Below are 19,965 nucleotides of genomic sequence, written 5' to 3'. Positions count from 1 at the left end.
AGTCTATTGATTTAAATGTTAATCTCATCTAAAAACAAACAAACAAACAAAACCAAAAAAACTTCCCAGCAATACATAAAATGAACTATCACATCCTGTGTTTCCAAAAGAGTGTGGTCTTAAGGTTAATACCAGACCATTACACAAGGTTACAAAAATCTTCATGCAAATATCCCTGCCAGGATTGGAGAAGGAATAAACTGTCTCCAGGTCAAAATGATGTGAAATGAAACTCTATCGCCTGCATCTTGAATAAATCTATCTTTGTAAGCTTGAATAAATCTGAATATTTTAATTTCACTGTTAGGTAAATGTCAGTCTGCCCATTTGCCTTCATGAATAGACGCACAGGCATTGATCTCTACTCAAATGGCATGGTTTAAAATCGTGAACCAGACATGACTTTAAATAGTTGGTTAATTACTATCGGAAAGAAACACTTAACAGCCAATATGGTCAAAACCATAATCATTTCTTGGCAATTATTCTCTAAAATTCTAATTGTCAATTCTAAATAAATCCACGTAATAAGTCAACTCATTGCATTACTTGGAGATATATTTTGTGGGTAGATATTGCTGGTGGGTCCATGAGGATATAGCTCAGGCCAACACTGGAAGATTTCCAGAGCTATAGAATTCTTTTATTTCTCTATTTATTTTTTAGAGACAGGATCTCACTCCATCACCCAGGCTGGAGTGAAGTGGTACAAATCATATCTCACTGCAGCCTTGAACTCCTGTGCTCAAGGTATCCTCCTGCCCCAACCTCCTGAGTCACTGGAACTACAGGCGCACACCACTATGCCCAATGTTGGTTTGTTTGTTTAATTTTTTTGTAGAGATGGGGTCTCACTATGTTGCTCAGGCTGGCCTCAAACTCCTGGCTTCAAGAGATCCTCCTGCCTTGGCCTCTCAAACTGCTAGGATTATAAGCATGCACCACTATAGCCAGCCTAGAGTTCTTGATTTTTAAGAAGTGGGCTTTCTGGAACAGAAGAATGATTTAAAATTTCAAAAGCATGGTTTTGCATATCAATAGCAAAGCCTTGAGGAGTCACAGCACACGAATCCTTGCTTTTTTTTTTTTGAGACAGAGTCTTGCTTTGTCGCCCAGGTCTAGTGCAGTGGCGCAATCTCGGCTCACTGCAAGCTCTGCCTCCCGGATTCATGCCATTCTCCTGCCTCAACCTCCCGGGTAACTGGGACTACAGGCACCCGCCACCACGCCCAGCTAATTTTTTTGTGTTTTTAGTAGAGACAGGGTTTCACCGTGTTAGCCAGGATGGTTTTGATCTCCTGACCTCGTGACCTGCCCGCCTCGGCCTCCCAAAGTGCTGGGATTACAGGCATGAGCCACCATGCCCGGCAAGAATCCTTGCTTTTAATCCTAGAGTGGAGAACAGTCCATATGGAGACCTATTTTCCCACCTGAAAGGGAATGTGTGCCACCAACACAGGGGAAAGGGGAGGCAGGACCAGTGCTGAGATGCTGCCTGCCCTCTTGAGACCTGGATGCATGGTGGGTATAAACACTCTAGCTGGTTCCTGGCTTCCTAGTATGCAGGCCACTGAGAATGGAGCCTCTCAGAGAAGGTCTGCGGGCAACACAGCTCCTAGGAGTAGAATGAATGACAAAGACTAAGAGAAGTGCCCAGGGGGCCAGAGGGCAGCTCCACAGGCCACCAAGTCCAGGTGACACTTTTTACTCTCTACCTGACTTGACCTCCTTTTCAGGCCTTGACACACAAATCACTTACTGCTGGGGAATCCTCCTTACTCTCACGCCCCCACTCTCTTCTGAGCGTCTCTCCTTTTTCCCACTTCTCTGGCCCTCCACTCAGTCCCTACTGCAGCTCACTTCCTTCATCCACTCACAACTTGATATTTGCTGGGTTCTGTCCTCGACGCTCTCTCCTCATCACTGGGACATTCTCATGGGTTTACTTCATGCCCTCCTGCGATCTCAGCCACTTCCAGTATCTAATACCTCCCAAATCTGCATCTCTAACTAGAGACTGACATTTCCAGCCATCTAATGACCATCATTTGCATGTCCTGATGGCACATCAAGGTCAGCATCACCCACTGACCACCACCACCACTGCCCCAGTAACCTCAGCAAAACCTCCCATCCCTCGTCCCTCCCTGGTCTACTAGAGCACACTGTGTAATTATGTTTGTTCATTGTGTCTGTCCCTCTAGGTCCTTCTCTGAGACCATATATTTACTCTAGCTATGCTTGCCTTCTTCCTTTGTAAAATTTTTATTTATTACCAATTATTATTTACCTAACTCAACTGTAAGCTCCATAGTTGGAGTGAAACAATGCCGTCTACTTTGTAACTCCATTTGTTGCCTGGCACATAATTTTTTTTTAATTTTTATTTCAATCCTATGGAAAAGTTGCAAGAATAATCCAAGGAACTCAAGTATGTTTCACTTTGATTAACCAATTGTGAGAACATTGTGCTACATCTGATGTATTCCTTTCTCTATGCGTATATTACAATATGATTGCTGAATCATTTGTGAGCAATTTGCAGACACTATGGCCCTTTACCCCTAAACACTTCAGCCTGTATTTTCTAAGAACAAGAACATTCCTCTTCATACAACTGTCAAATTCAAGAAATTTAACAATGACACTATATTATTCACCAATTATCTCAATAATGTTCCTTAGAGAACAATAAATGCATTGCATGTAGTTGCCAAGTATCTTTAGTCTGTTGAACCTGGAACAGTTTTGCAGCCTTTTTTTGTCTTCTGGCACGAGGTTCCATCTGCAATGCACTGAAAAGAACACAACACCTCTTATCCAATTGCCAAAAGTGCCCCAAATGATTAACTTGAATCTAATCATGAGAAAACATTAGATATACCCAAATCGAGGAACACTGCACAAACTGCACTCTTTCTAAACACATTGCTGGGCGCAGTGGCTCACCCTTGTAATCCCAGCACTTTGGGAGGCTGGGGCAGGTGGATCACCTGAGGTCAGGAGTTCGAGACCAGCCTGGACGACATGGTGAAGCCCCATCTCTACTAAAAATACAAAAAATTTGTTGGGCGTGGCGGTGCATGCCTGTAACTCAGCTACTTGGGAGGCTGAGGCAGGAGAATCACTTGAGCCTGGGAGGTGGATGTTGCAGTGAGCTGAAATCGCACCATTGCACTCCAGCCTGGGTGACAAGAGCAAGATTCCGTCTCAAAAAAATAAAAATAAAATAAACACATCAAGCTCATTCCCACCCAAGGGCCAGGCACCGCTCTTGCTGTTTCTAAGAATATTCCAATTCAGCATGTTTTCTCCTTGGGGAGCCAACCCTACCCACCCTACCCAGACTAGACCTCACCCTTCCCCCATTCTATCTCTATCCTGTTATTCTGTTTTATTTTCTTTTCAAAGGACTTAACACTCTCTAAAATTACCTTGTTTGTCTATTTGTTTACTTTTTAAAAATCTGTTTCTCACACCAGGATATAACTTCCTTTTTTTTTTTTAAATGTAGTCTCGCCCTGTCGCCAGGCCAGAGGACAGCGGCGCGATCTCGGCTCACTGCAACTTCTGCCTCCTGGTTTCAAGCAATTCTCCTGCCTCAGCTTCCCAGGTAGCTGGGACTACAGGTGCGCACCACCATGTCCAGCTAATTTTTTGATTTTTTGTATTTTTAGTAGAGATGGGGTTTCACCATGTTGGCCAGGATGGTCTCCATCTCTTGACCTCATGATCCTCCCACCTCAGCCTCCCAAAGTGCTGGGATTACAGGCGTGAGCCACCGCACCCAGCCGTGGATATAACTTTTGTGAAAGGGGGACCACATCTAAAAGAGAACCTGCTTGAAAATGGGCACTCATTTTAGGGTTGGTCAAGGAAAAAAGTTCTTTATCTTCAGTGCCTAACAGAGTGCCTAAGACTCAATAAATGTTTGTCAAATGGGTGATTAATACAATGTATGATTCACTAAGCAGAATATTTATGGTTCCCATTTCCTCCTGAGTTTTCATTTTTGTTTACTCCAAACATTCATAAAATTTCAACAAAAAGAGTTCCTTTTCAGTGTTCAACTTTCCATTTCTTTTAGTCTGAAGTAGAAAAGACTTAGGGAAATGTGATAATTACAGTCAAGTCTTAAAATTGTTTCTTCTTGCACAGACATTGAGGTTAGACTATGATGGCCTTAATATGCTGAAAAATGCATTTTTATATGAAGCTAATAAGGAAGATTCAAGAAGAAAAGCATAAGGGAAATTCAGTCAATGAAAAGGAAGTCATTTCAGTTACTCAGAAATATAATTCAGGTGTTTATTTTTATGAGACTGACCCACTCCCTATGGCACTAATGAGGGAACTCAGATTTATTGATTTATTATTTACTAATTATGACTGTTGTTATTATTTTTAGAGTCAAAGTCTTGCTCTGCACACAGCCTGGAGTGCAGTGGCATGATCATGGTTCACTGCAGTCTCTAAACTCTTGGGCTCAAGCGATCCTCCAGCCTCAGTATCCTGAGTTGCTGGGATTACAGGTATGGGCCACCATGCCTGGTTTAGACAGTTATTTATATAAGCAATATCTGAACATGTAGATATATAAACTATCAGCAATAGCTGTGCTGGTATCAGTAAGAGAAAGAATGAGGTGCTACTGGTCTGCCTCAGCAATGCCTTTGAACTTCTCTGCCTTAGATCAAAGCCACCAAAGCACCAATTTCAAAGGAAAGAAAGTTGGAAGCAAAACAAAGAAATAAGGAAACCTTGGGTAAAAGAGCATAGCATAAATAATTCCTGGCTCAGCAAATGTTACTCCCTTTTTCAATTAAAAAAAATCAAGTTGTCCTTGAACATGGAAAAAAGTAAGTCTTTATAATTATTAGTCAACTTAATTCAAGTACAAACCAAGGAGTATTCACTATTGTTTGAAATACACTACATATTATATTTGGTAAAGGTAAGTAAATACACAAGCAATCTCTTTAAAATATGCAAAGAAAAAATGACTCTGTTTGGCATTCTAAAACTCTCTCCTACCTGTTCTTTGAAGATTTTATCTCATCTCTAAAGCCAGGTCGTCAAAGAGCAATAGATACCATGAGAAACTAAATGTTAAAGCTAAAATGAAGTTGGATATGTAAACGGATTAACTGGTTATCATTTATTTTTTGAGACTTTTTTATTCTGAAATAATTTTAGAATTCCAAAAAAGTTACAAAACAAAACAGAGTTTCTATATGCCCTCTAGCCAGCTTCCCCTAATAATGACTTATACAACTAAGGTAAATCTATTAAAACCAAGAAATTGACATTGTTACAATACTATTAACTAAGTAATAGGCCTTATTCCAATATAATCAGTTTTTTTTTCACTAATGTATTTTTTCTAGTCCAGAAGCCATTTAGTTTTCATTTTTCCTTAGTCTCCCCAAATCCTGACCTTGACACTTTTGAAGAGTTCTGGTCAACATATTGTAGAATGTCCTTCAAGGTGGGTTTGTCTAATGTTTGCTCATAATTAGATAGTCATTATTTTTAATAGTATAAAGCCTTTTAATTTAAAACAAGGGGAAACATTTAATTACTCATCTAATTCACTTCCTACCAATAGAGTACAATTTCTAAGCTTTTGTCTGGTTTATTATTTCATAGTAGAAAGGCATTTATTCCCCTGGGTAACTGGGGAAAAATAATCCTGTTAATTTTTATAGCCATATCCCAAATATTTTACATATTTCTATTCTTCACAATGACTTAACTAAATTTGCATTTTAGCACTTCTAGCAGCTCTCTTACCAAATTTTTGTCTGGTTGATCTAAATACTAAGAGATATGTTTAAAATATTCTCTTTAGTTGTGGATTTGTCTATTTGTCCTTATAGATTTTTGCTTCTGTCAATTTTTGTTTTTCTATTTTGATGCTGTGTTCTTAGGAACATATACATTTAGAATTATTACAACTACCTGATGAATGAAATTTTTATCATTATTTAGTGACTCTCTTTACCACTATTAATGCTTTTCTTGTGTTAAAGTATTTTGCATAATATTAATATAGCCAATCAATTTTATTTGGGTTGTTTTGTGCCTGATATACACTTTTATACACTTTTGCTTTCAACCTTCCCATATCTGTTTCTTTAAATGTGTCTTTCATAAATAATATATATTTAGATTTTTTTGAATACAATATGACTTTTCTTAGTTAACTAAGCATTTTGTCCATATATATTTATCATAATTACTGATATGTTTGTATTTCTTTCAACTATCATTTATGTTTTCTTTTTTCCCTATTCCTTCTGTTTCTTTTTCTGTATATTCTCCTTTTGGGGGTAGTGGGGTAGAGATTGGTTTTCTTTTATCTAGAGAAGGCTTCTGACTTAAATTCATATGAAGACATGTGATTAGAGTCAGATCTCTTCTTAAACTTGATTTTGAGAAAAAGGAGGAGAACAAAAAAAAAAACAAAAACAAAATAACAAAAAAAAAACAGCAAACCAGAAGAGGGAAGAAATGGTTCTTTAAAAAGTGGAAATAGATACTACCTCATACCCATTAGAAAGGCTACAACAAAGGAAGAAAACACACAGAAAATAACAAGTGTGGGTGAGAATGTGGAGAAATGAAAACCTTTGTGCGTTGCTGGTGAGAATGTAAGATGTGTGCAGCCACTACGGAAACAGTATGGCAGTTCCTCAAAAAATTGATAATAGGATCCAGTAATTTCACTTCTGGGTATATATCCCTCAAAATTGAAAGCAGGGTCTCACAGAGATATCGGTTCACTCATTTTCATAGCAGCATTATTTACAACAGCCAAAAGATAGAAACAACATAAGTGTGCAGAGACAGATGAATGGACAAACAGAACATGACATATGCATACAATGGAATATATTTCAGGCTTAAAAAGGAAGGAAATTCTGATACATGTTACAACATGAAGAAATGTTGAGGACATTATGCTAAGTGAAATAAGCCAGTCATTGAAGGACAAATACAGTCTGATTCCACTTATACAGAGTGCCTAGAATAGTCAAATACAGTCTGATTCCACTTATACAGCATGCCTAGAATAGTTTAATACAGTCTGATTCCACTTATACAGCATGTCTAGAATAGTCAAATTCATAGAGAAAGAAAGTAGAATGGTGGTTGTTAGGAGCTGTGGGGAGGAGGAAATGGGAAGTTATTGCTTAATGAGTACAGAGTTTCAGTTTTGCAAGATGAACAAAGGTTTGAAGATGGCTTGTGGCAACGGCTGCACAACAATATGAATGTACTTAATGCCACTAAACTGTATATTTATAAGTTAAGATGGCAAATTTTATGTCATGTATTTTATATGAGGTTTTTAAAAGAAGAAATGATGGGAAGAAAAAGGAAAACAAACTTTGATTCCTTTATAATTAGCTATGACCAGCTCTAAGTCCTTTGTTTTCAGGAACTATAGCTGCTGATAGAGTGTGTTGCTATTTACATTTGCTTCTCATAACAATTCTGTTGACAGTTATTCCAACTAACCCTTGTTTTACAGAAAGGAAAGAGATGCTCAAATTCCCAACAATGGTATCTACTGGAGCTGTAACTTTGACCTAGGTTTTCCAGGTATGTGAAAACACTGACATAGCAAGAGCCTGCAAGCCACCATACGTCTGTGGCTTCTCACTGGTGTCAGAGGATTTGGAATCCAAGCACCTTCCACAAAACTATTGCTACAGCTTTTTGCTGACTGGTGATCCTATTTTATAATTCCGTCACTTTTTTTTTTTTTTTTTTTTTGAGATGGTGTCTCGCTCTGTCACCCAGGCTGGAGTTCAGTGGCACAATCTTGGCTCACTGCAACCTCTGCCTCCCAGGTTCAGGCAATTCTCCTGCCTCAGCCTCCCCAGTAACTGGGATTACAGGCACCCGCCACCACGCCTGGCTACTTTTTTGTGTTTTTAGTAGAGACGTGGTTTCACCATGTTAGCCAGGATGGTCTCGAACTCCTGACCTCAAGTGATCCTCCCGCCTCAGCCTCCCAAAGTGCTGGGATTACAGGCATGAGCCACCACGCCCAGCACATTTTCACTGGGTAGCGTTATTTCAAATGCATGACAAAGTTATGCAGTCTTACTGAAAGCTATGTTTGTAAACTTCCCCCAAAGCTTATCTCTTTCCTTCGTGTTTGGGCTGCTCCACTTCAATTCTCATAATATTGCTGTTAGTATTAGTCACATTTTCCATCCCAGTAAGGCTCTGCTGGTGATCACATTATAGGTAAATCCAACTTGAGAAGAGTTCAGCATTAAATTTTAGTGTCAATGAAAGAGTAATCTTTTTATATGTCTGTTTCTCTTGATTGTAAACTCTTTTTTAATTTTTATTTTATTTTTGAGACAGGGTCTTGTTCTGTTGCCCAGGCTGGAGTACAGTAGTGCGATCAAGGCTCACAACAGCCTTAACTTCCTGGGCTCAAGTGATCCCCCCACCTCAGCCTCCCAAGTAGCTAGGACTACAGGCCATGCGTGGGTACTTTTTTGTGTTTTTTGTAGAGATGGGGTTTTGCCATGTTGCCCAGGCTGGTCTTGAACTCTTGGGCTCAAGCGATCCACCCACCTCTGCCTCCCAAGGTGGATTGTAAACTGTCGATTCTTCATTATGAGCCGGGTCAGTCTCCAATTCATTTTTGTATCCTCTGTCCCTCCTACAGATTCTCAAAACACTGATTATTGAGATGGTGGCTGAAGTATTGATGGAAGCATTGGTGATGATGGTAGGAGTAGGTGCAGTGGTGTTGAAACCAAATTCCAAAAGTTACAAAGAATAATGATAGCTAATATTGATATGCACTTATTCTGTCAGACACTCTCTTGGGTGCCTTACATTTATTAACTGTGAAATCCTCAAACTACATTATGTGATAAGTTTTATGATTCCATGTTTTAGATGAAAAAACTAAAATGCTGATACATTAATTGTTTTGACCAAGGTGTCACAGATGAGTAGTATAATCAGGATTGTTTGAATCTATTTTTGAGTCTAAAGCTAGTATCTCAGTCTCTACAATATTTTACTTTTCCAGAAAGTTGCAGACTATCACTGCTTTGTAATTTAATGTTTTTCAGTCCAGCATGGTAGGAAAAGTACAAAGCTTTTGAAAGAAAGATACAAGTCCCTGCTCCATCATTTCTAATCGAGTAAGCTATTTCCTCATCTTATATAGTGAGAAATTTTTGCCCTGCCTATCTAAATCATAAGATGATCTCAGATGAAGTATTTTGCAAACTGAACATTTAATTGTAATAAATGCTGCCTTTTCTGCAGCTACTTTTGTTATCAATAAAATTTAGTTATTTTAAGCCAATTAAAATCTCATGCTTAATGGATATTTTCCTTTTGTAGGTAGTGACTTATGCTAAAAATTTCTATCTGAATCAATATTATTACTCAACTAATATGATTGCTTATTTATTGCTAAAGGGGAAAAATCTGGCACAGGCCACCAGTTGGGGACATCACCAATAATGGGATAAGCTGATATATGCCCCTCCTGATGTGATACTCTGAGACATAACATCTCTTGTGTTATTCCTACCCAAAAATCTAATCACGAAGGACAATCAGAGAAACTTACTCTATAAAACAAATGACCTGGACTCTGCAAAAATGTCTGTATCATCAAAGACAAAAACAAACAAACAAAAAACAAAAAAAATGTGAAGAACTGTTCCAGGTTTGAAGAGACTGGAGACATAACTAAATACAGTGTGTGATCCTGAAATGGAAAAAAAAAATGGCAATAAATAGCATAATTGGGACAACTGGCAAAGTTTTAGTAGGTCGTGTATATTAGATAATATTGTCACAATGCTAAACATCCCGATTTTGATCATTGTATGTTCGTTAGAGAATGCCCTTATTCATGGGAGATAACACAACAGAGTATGTACAGATGAAAGGTCATAGGGGACCAGGCATGGTAGTGCATCTCTGTAATCCCAGCACTTTGGGAGTCTGAGGAAGGTGGATCGCTTGAGCTCAGGAGTTTGAGACCAGCCTGAGCAACACGATAAAACTCTGCCTCTGCAAAGAATACAAAAATTATCCAGGCATCGTACCATGCCCCTAGTCCCAGCTACTCTGGAGGCTGAGGTGAGAGGATCGTTTGAGCCCAGGGGGGTCAAGGCGGCGGCTAGACAAGATCGTGCCACTGCACTCGAGCATGGGTAACAGAGACCCTGTCTGAAAACAAGAAGAAAGAAAGAAAAGGAGGGAGGGAGAGAACGAGAGAAAAAAAGGAGAGAGAAAGAAAGAATCATGATGGCTGTAATTTACTCTCAATGGGCTCACCAAAAAAAAATTAATAATATAAAAATACCACATACTTATGTATGGTTAAGACACCACATTGGGATAAAAATTAATAAAGTCAAAAATAAAAATGTCAGATGAAAGAAAAAACATCTAGTAACTGGCCTCTGAGTTAGAAAGAAAGAAAAAATAGTTTTATTTCCACACAGTGGTACTTATTTTCCACAAATATTCCAGGAATCAGAGAAATCTAAATACAGGTCAGATGTAAGACAACAATCAAAGCTGCTGAATATTAGAAGAATTCCGATAGCACGTTGGAGTATTCAACTCATGTTTTGAATCCACTACATCCCCCAGGGATATCTATGGTCAGTACACAGCGTGGTAGGAAAAGTCCAAAACTTTGGAAGAAAGAAAGATCCTCCATCATTTGCCAATTGGGTGAGTTACTTGCGGTTAGCAGTTGAGCTGAACACAATTCCCTCATCTCTGGCAACTACTCCCGTTACACACGATAACTGGTGGGCCCCGATGCCAGGGCCAAAGGGGGATTCTTAATCCAGGCTGAGCCAGCCAGATCTTCTTGTGTGCCCAAGTATGCATGTGCCCGTGTTCGTGTGCGCCCGTGTTTGTTCGCGTATGTGCGTGTTCGCGTGTGTGCACGAACGTCTGTGTGTGAGTGCATGTTCGTGTGTGTGCGCGTGCGCGCGCTGGCACATCTAATACCTGAAAGTCCCCAGTGCCTAAGTAACGCCTGGGAGTAAATGAGTAGATGCATTCAGGAACGACTGAATTACCAACGTTTCTGGATTAGTTCGCAACGAAAGGGCCAGCGACTCTACTCCGGGCTGGCCCTCCTCCTACCACATCAGATTTTCCAGAAATTGCTCCGAAGCACACTTCAGTAGCTAAGCAGGGAAAGTTAAATGAAGGAATTCTTTGCTCCCAGGGGTGGCGGGGAGGAACTGCCCGGCCACACTGTCTTTCGAATTTCACCGGTTTAAATGGTCAGAGAAGCACCGTGGCACAACCTAAAACTCAGACGCACTCCGCAAACTCTGATCCTGCCCATCCCCTCCCAGGCCACGGCCCTCGCGGGCACAGAGCTGCTCTGATTCTGCCTACACCTCCGGGAGGAAAAGGGTGCAAATCAGGGGCGCCTCGGCCCCTCCGGGGTGGTCTATCCCCAGGGCCACCCCCGCGCACGGCCGGCGGCTGGGACCGTACCTCGGGCGCGGGCGAAGCGGCACCCAGCGCGATATGGCTGGTGCAGTCCAGGCTCCCGGAGCCAGAGGAGCGGCCGCGGCTCATGGCGACCCGAGCCCGGGGGCGCGCTCGGACCCGGAACCGGCCCTGAAGAAGCGGCGGCGCCGGGAGCCGGCGGGTGGCGCGGGCGTTTCCTCGGGCAACGGGTAAACACTGCGGGGACGCGGCGTCGCCCGGCTGCGCGCGAGTAGGGTGGCCCGGCCGCTGGAGGCCGGGGTGGAGCCCGAACCCCCGAGCGTGGCCTCCGTGGCGAGGGCCTGCAACTGAGCGCCCGACGCTGCCAGGGCGACCTCGGGGAGTCGGCGGGGATAAGGGTCGGTCCTCTCGGTGGGACTCTGCAGTGAATGCAATTCCAGGCCTCATCCTTAGGTCAGCGATAAATGCAGCCAGTGGTCAGTGTGAACGGTGCTGCTGCGAGTGAGGCATAGGAGACTTCACAAGGGTGAATGGAGCATTTACTTAGCATCCACTGTGTGCAAATGTGTCTGCAAGCGTGCAACCTGTGCAGGTCCGGGTCCTGCGCTTGGTTTAATACTCAGCTGTCCCAGTCTTGATGTTTTTAGGAAGTTTTGAACAAGGTGTCCTGCATTTTCATTCTGTACCAGGGTCCACAAATTATGTAGCCTGCCCTGGTGTGCGTTCTTTCATTTCACCTTCTCAACAACCCTGCCTGGAAATACGGGTACTAGTAATACCAGTGTTAGTAACAGCCACAGCTGCTCATTATGAAATACTCGTGCTTGTCCATGCACTGTTCTAAGTGCTTCCCACGCATGATCGATCTCCTTAAATGAAACAAGATTATGAAGTGGGTATTAGAATAATCCATCTTCAAGACAAGGAAACAGTCACAGGGAAGCAAAATAAAATTTCCAAGATGTACGGGGTAAGTGGTAGAGTGAAGATCAGGCTCCAGATCATAACACTAAAGCACAGAGAAGATGAGTAACTTGTTTAAGGTCCCACAATTTGTAGCAGAATCTGAAAATGGAATCTGCATTCACCTCACTTTAAAGCTTTTGGTGGGCCGGGCGCGGTGGCTCACTCCTGTAATCCCAACACTTTTGGGAGGCTGAGATGGGTGGATCACTTGAGGTCAGGAGTTTGAGACCAGCCTGGCCAAGATGGTGAAACCCTGTCTCTACTAAAAATACAAAAATTAGCCGGGCGTGATGGCCGGCACCTGTAATCCAGCTATTCGAGAGGCTGAGGCAGGGAGAATCATTTGAACCTGGGAGGCAGAGGTTGCAGTGAGCCAAGATCAAGCCACTGCACTCCAGCCTGGGTGACAGAGCGAGACTATGTCTCAAAAAAAAAAAAAAAAAAAGAAAAAAAGCCTTTAGTAGACGCTTATGCTGTTTGAGACACATGAAATCAAACAGGTGGGAGGATTGCTTGAGGCCAGGAGTTTGAGACCAGCCTGGGCAATACAGCAAGACTCTATCTCTACAAGTTTTTTTTTTTTTTTAATTAGCCAGGCATGGTGGTGCACACCTGTAGTCCTAGCTACTCAGAAGGCTAAGGGGGGGCCAGGTGAGGTGACTCATGCCTATAATCCCAGTACTTTGGGAGGCCAAGGAGGTGGATCACCTGAGGTCAGGAGTTCGAGACCAGCCTGGCCAACGTAGTGAAACCCCCGTCTCTACTAAAAATACAAAAATTAGCTAGGTGTGATGGCACATGCCTGTAATCCCAGCTACTTGGGAGGCTGAGGCAGGAGAATCACTTGAACCTGGGAGGCGGAGGTTGAATGAGCTGAGATAGCACCACTGCATTCCAGCCTGGGCGATAGAGCAAGACGCCATCTCAAAAAAAAAAAAAAAAAAAAAAAAAGAAGGCTAAGGCAGGAGGATAGCTTTGAGCCCAGGAAGTCAAGGCTGCAGTGAGCTATGATCACCACTGCACTCCAGCCTGGGTGACAGAGCAAGATCATGACTCTAAAGACAAACAAAAAGGCAAAATCAGAGCTACAGCAGCTTTTCTTGGATTCCATCAGTCATCCTACGTGCATTCATATCGATCCTGAGGATTTCTTCATCTGGACAATGGCTTTTGATCTCACGGTAACTTTGCCATATATCTAATCCAGAATCATCTCAAAGCTTTCACTTGATGCACCATTAAAGAAAAAGTTCTTAATGAAAACTTAGGCTTTCAGAAATCTCCTATTAATAGTACAGCTTGGAGTAAACACATTTTTAAGTTGTAGTTTTTCCTTGCGGTAGAACCACTACAAACTTGTCAAATTTTATTTTTTTTTTTTTTTTTTTTCAGACAGAGTTTCACTCCTGTTGCCTAGGCTGGAATTCGATGGCGCGATCTCAGCTCACCGCAACTTCCACCTCCCGGATTCAAGTGATTCTCCTGCCTCAGCCTCCCGAGTAGCTGGGATTACAGGCATGCGCCACCACGCCCTGCTAATTTTGTATTTTTAGTAGAGACGGGGTTTCGCCATGTTGGCCAAGCTGGTCTCGAAGTCCTGACCTCAGGTGATCCGCCTGCCTCCACCCCTCAAAGTGCTGGGATTACAGGCGTGAGCCACTGCGCCCAGCCAAACTTGTTAAATTTTCAGTGAACCAACACTGCCAGAGGAAACACAAAATTGATGAAAACGCAAGACACCTGGAAGAGAACCAGATGGAAATCCTTCTCCATTAACTCTAATCCAATTGTTCAAGAATCCCATGTCATAAAGCCTAATTCTGCTCACTTTGGTCAACCTTGTAGCTCTTATTCATGAGAATAGAAGATATAAATTTGCACAGTCTTTAAAAATCAGCATGAAACAGATTTTTCTCTGTATAAAACAATGTGATTTTGTGGTAACTGGAGGCAGAAAAAGTACTTGGCTCAGCCCTCCCCAGATGCCTTTGAGATTTCTGGGATATCAAGACATGAGCCAAGTGACTCTTCAAGCAGCATCTGATGATGTGATGACGTCAAAGAAGTTGAGCTGGGGGGACCCCGAGGTCTGGACCTTGGAGGAGATGACGATTTGGGCTAGCTGGGACCATGGTGGTAGAACATTTCAGGCTGGGAGTTGGAGGGGGGCAGTCTCTAGTTCTGATAACAGTTGAAGCAAAGGAGGGAAGAAAAAGTGTACAAACAAGTTCCAGTCCAGACCTCTCACAAAACCCCGTGTGTGGGCAGCACCGTGTGGCCCACAATACCTCAGTACAGACCTCTGTTTTGGAGTTTTCTTGTGGTGTCGTAAGTTTAGAACTCTGGTTTCCTCCTTTTGCTTGTTTGTTTGTTTTACAGATGTACATGTTTCTCATAGGGACATTTGTAATACGATAACTTTTGGAGCTTTTGACTTCCGTTTGAAAACTTGTCACTGAAATCACTCCTATGACATTTTAATTGTCTAAAGGTTGTTTAAAAGAGTAGGCTTGATTTTAGTATTTTCCTAAACACTTGCTATGATCTAAATGTTGGTGCTCGCCATCCCAAATTCATTTGTTGGAACCTAATACCCATTGTGATAGTGCTAAGAAGTGGGGCCTTTGGGAAATGATGAAGTCATGGGGGCACCACCCTCATGATTGACATTAGCCCTCGTAAAAGTGGCTCGGATTTGTTAAAGGATACAAAGTGACAGCTAGACAAGAGGAATCAGTTCTAGTGTTCCATACCATCGTTTGATGACTACTGTTCACTGTAGTACATTATATAGTTTCACATAGCTAGAAGGATACTGAATGTTCCTAATACAAAGAAATAATAAATGTTTGAGATGATGGATCTGCTAATTATCCTGGTCACTATATATTTGTATCAAAATGTCACCATGAATCCCATCAATATATACAATCATATGCCAATTTAAAAAACACCATTAAAGTGCTCGCTTCAGCAGCACATATACTAAAATTGGAACGATACAGAGAAAATTAGCATGGCCCCTGCGCAAGGATGATACGCAAATTCGTGAAGCGTTCCATATTTAAAAAAAAAAAAAAAACACCATTAAAATTTTTAGCCCGGCGCGGTGGCTCACGCCTGTAATCCCAGCACCTTGGGAGGCCGAGTCAGGTGGATCATGAGGTCAGGAGATCGAGACCATCCTGGCTAACATGGTGAAACCCCGTCTCTACTAAAAATACAAAAAAAGGCCGGGCGCGGTGGCTCAAGCCTGTAATCCCAGCACTTTGGGAGGCCGAGGCGGGCGGATCACGAGGTCAGGAGATCGAGACCATCCTGGCTAACACGGTGAAACCCCGTCTCTACTAAAAATACAAAAAAATTAGCCGGGCGTGTTGGCGGGCGCCTGTAGTCCCAGCTACTCGGGAGGCTGAGGCAGGAGAATGGCGTGAACCCGGGAGGCGGAGCTTGCAGTGAGCCGAAATCGCGCCACTGCACTCTAGCCTGGGCGACAGAGCGAGACTCCGTCTCCCAAAAAAAAAAAAAAAAAAAAAAAAAAAATACAAAAAATTAGCCAGGTGTGGTGGCGGGCACCTGTAGTCCCAGCTGCTTGGGAGGCTGAGGCAGGAGAATGGTGTGAACCTGGGAGGTGAAGCTTGCAGTGAGCCAAGATTGTGCCACTGCACTCCAGGCCTGGGTGACAGAGCGAGACGCCATCTCAAAAAAAAAAAAAAAATTAAAATTTTTAAATGAAGAAAAAATTTTCAAAAGCAAAATTCTTTCTTAAAAGGACTTATCTCTATCTACATATAAAGTAACATTTTTGAAACTTAAAAAATGTGGCTTGAGTGAGCTCCCTTGCTTCTTCCTCCATGTGAGGATATAGCAAGACAGGCCGGGCATGGTGGCTCAGGCCTGTAATCTCAGCACTTTGGGAGGCCAAGGTGGCCAGATCGCCTGAGGTCGAGAGTTCAAGACCAGCCTGGCCAACGTGGTGAAACCCCATCTCTACAAAAAATTAGCCGGGCGTGGTGGCAGGTGCCTATAATCCCAGCTACTCAGGAAGGATGAGACATGAGAATCACTTGAACCCAAGAGGCAGAGGCTGCGGTGAGCCAAGATCACACCACTGCACTCTAGCTGGGTGACAAAGCTAGACTCTGTCTCAAAAAAAAAAAAAAAAAGAGGACACAGCAAGAAGGTGCCATCCATCCATAAGGAACAGGAGGAGCTCACCAGGCACCAAATCTGTTGGCTCCTTCATCTTGGGCTTTCTGGCCTCCAGAACTGTGAGAAATAAATGTCTATTGTTTATAAATTCCCCAGTCTAAGGTATTTTTGTTATAGCAGCCTGAATGGACCAAGTCCTAGCTGAACGAAATGTTCTCAAAGCCTGCAAGCAGCTCCTTCAGTCATCTACCAGAAGATTACTTGGTGAAGTACAAACCACTGAAACCTGCTATTCCAAGCAACTGGCAGCTCTTAGAGGTCTTTAAAGCCATTCTCAGTCCTTTCCTAGACTTGTTTCACTTGTTTGCTGATCCTTATTTGATATATCTAATAAATGAACACTCTTCAGCAATGACTTTAATTCATCCTAAAACAGATCGCCTGTCCCTTATTTGTTCTGTTGTGACATAAAGCTGGTTGTCAAACAATTTGTCGGTGTCATTTCCAAAGATTTTCGTACATTTCATTTCATTTATTTCAAGGTCCATTTTCTGTCTTTTCCCCATACATATGACTGTTTCCAATATATTTTTACACCTAAAATGTGATCCATCTTATAACTTTATTATAGGCTAAGCTTAGAGAAACACTGAAAGCTCACTTCATGAAAAATAAACTGAAAGACCTTCGGTTTCACTATTAAGGTAAATCACAATTGTTCTTTTAAAAAACATCTTATCAAAAATGTAAAGTACATTTCAAGACATTTTAGTTGGGTAAATATAAGGTTCTAAAAAACACCTACAATAAATATATATTTTCTTGTCCTATATGATGTTTATTTGACTGTAAATTCAATACATTTGAATTCTGTTTTAATTGGTATTTTCTTAACTAGACAAAAAGATTTGTTGTATATAATATAATGCCACCATTCATGGCCTTACTGAAGTGATCTTTCAGTTGTGAAATTGCAAGTTTAAAATAGTTTAGTATTCTTGGAAAAATTTAGAGGGATAAACTGGGCAATCAATGTTAACATTTTTCTGTTCTAGGAGGAGAAAGCACTTTCTAGCAAAGGATTGCCAGAAGGACCACATCACATGTCTTTTTATAGGAAAAGTGTCAACCAATCAGGAGGATTATGGAAAGAGTGGGGTGAAGCAAGAGCTCCACGAGCCTTCTTTGAATCCTCTGTCCTCTGAGTCACCTGGCAGTCAATTATTCCTAAAGTTTTTTTCCCTTTGGGGGTTTCCCTAGAAGAGCTGAAGTCTACTACTAATAAGAACAGAATTATGTTGGGGGCTGAATAACATTCTTCTTCACTAAGGCTCAAAGTTAGTGTTTCCTATCATCAAAATTTATTCTTAATTTCCACTTTTTTTTGTTGTTGTTGCCCAGGCTGGAGTGCAGTGGCACAATCTCGGCTCACCGCAACCTCCGCCTCCCAGGTTCAAGCGGAGCCTCCCTCCTGCCTCAGCCTCCCAAGTAGCTGGGATTACAGGCATATGCCACCACGCCCGGCTAATTTTGTATTTTTAGTAGAGACGGCGTTTCTCCATGTTGGTCAGGCTGGTCTCGAACTTCCAACCTCAGGTGATCCACCTGCCTCGGCCTCCCAAAGTGCTGGGATTACAGGCGTGAGCCACCACACCCGGCCAAATTTCCATTTCTTAATGGTTATCTGGAATGAAAATTTACATGTTTCATCTTTTAAAATGTCATTCACACAGATGGGTACTGCTAACTACTGCTTTCATTTCATAAGCATGTGATTTAAATTGAGCATATTAATCACTCAGAAGGCATCTATAAAATTACCTTAGATTTTTATGCTGATATTTATCTTTTAGCATGTCATTACGCTGCAGATTAAAAGCCTCCAGTTGAAGGTTAGATGGAAGCTCCTCAATTGCAGTTGAATATTAATATATTTTTGAAATATGGGACTTTCCTTTGCATGCGCATTGAGGGCTGAATATTTGTGAGAATGAAGATTTCACATCTTGTTTTAAATTTCATCAGCACAGAAAGCATATAAGACAGCTTGACAGCTTGTACTTAGAACAACATTAGCAGTTATTGCATATAGTACTGTCTTACCTCGTAATTATACCTTGAATTGATTAATAAATATTACCAACTCTACAGCAAAAGCTAATTTCCAAAGCCGTTCAGTATTCAGTAATACTGATTGAAGGCTGTGTGTCTTATTTGGAAAAACTTTCAATCTCAGCCCTGAGTTCAAAAAATTGAAATGAAACATTGTCGCCACTGATGCATCATATTTCTGTGCATCAGAGCAAGTCAGGATATATGGTTTCTATTTCTGGCAAAAACCTGTAGAAGCAACAAAGGTTAAGTCCACAACAGCGGTGAAGTTCAACATTTACACTACTGGTTTAATAATGCCTGATAAATACAAATATTTTCTGTGATGTGTTTGCTGATGAATAATATAATGAATAACCACAGGCTTTTCATTTTGAAAAGCTTTGTAAATGTACCCAATTAAACCCTTTTCTGGTGAACACATATTTTTACCATCATCAGTTTTAACACATCTTATCAGATTCTACTTCAGATTGTACTGAATTCGTGTTTTCTGTTTCTCTTAAAATATTCTCACCTGTATTCTCTCCACACAGGCTCTTTTGATTACTTCAGTCTTGGCACTGATATTTCACATAACAACTGCTCAGTATTGTTAACATTTTTGAACTTGTCAAGAGCCAAAGAAAATCATTTGCCTTGTTTTTAAGGCAAAAATGTGTTCATGTTGCTCCCAACATCCTCAACTCTGAACACCCAGTCTCACTGAAAGGCAAGTTTATCTTCTCTAAGAGCACATTTCTTTGGCTGCAGCAATTAAACATGATTTAATGAACTCAACATTGGTAAATGGCTCTCTTTGACCGGCTGATAAATTAACCACTCAGAAACTGACTTTGGTTGCAGCCTCATTTTATCTTTTATTTTTGTGAGACAATTCTGCTGTGGTCAGATATTCCATTTTAAATTTTCTAATTTTTCTAACTGTTACTTTTCTGAGAGTTAAGGATATTATAACAAGTGCTTGGTCTAGTTATGTCAATGTCTAAGTATTCTTTTAGCACCATCTATAGTGTCATCTTTATAGTAAACATAATGCTTTGGCATTTAATTCTACAAAAATAATCTACTATCCACTGTCTTAAAAGCATGACATCCAAAATCCATGTTTCTTGTATTAACATGATGAGTAAGCTCTGGTAATTTTAAAAGTAAAGTAAATGTCACCATAGTACAACACATATGGTACTTTACCAAACACCGTAGAGTTATAACTGTACCCCTATTATTTGTGATGTGTGGATGAGCAGGGCA

The 19,965-nt window shown here is 41.3% G+C and overlaps 1 protein-coding gene and 1 non-coding gene across 2 annotated transcripts in view; one reads left to right on the top strand and one right to left on the bottom strand.

The window, feature by feature from the left end:
- ARMT1 (acidic residue methyltransferase 1) overlaps positions 1–19,965 on the bottom strand; it is a 160,694-nt gene that overhangs the window by 103,456 nt on the left and 37,273 nt on the right. The gene's annotated exons all lie outside the window — the stretch shown is intronic.
- On the top strand, positions 15,409–15,515 carry LOC115834491. The gene has a single exon (XR_004029441.1). It is a non-coding gene; the product is annotated as a U6 spliceosomal RNA (small nuclear RNA).

The sequence above is a fragment of the Nomascus leucogenys genome, chromosome 3 (assembly GCF_006542625.1).
Source record: "Nomascus leucogenys isolate Asia chromosome 3, Asia_NLE_v1, whole genome shotgun sequence".
NCBI lineage: Eukaryota > Metazoa > Chordata > Mammalia > Primates > Hylobatidae > Nomascus > Nomascus leucogenys.
The sequence above is the reverse complement of the archived record's forward strand: the minus strand, read 5'-3'. Positions and strand labels throughout refer to the sequence as shown.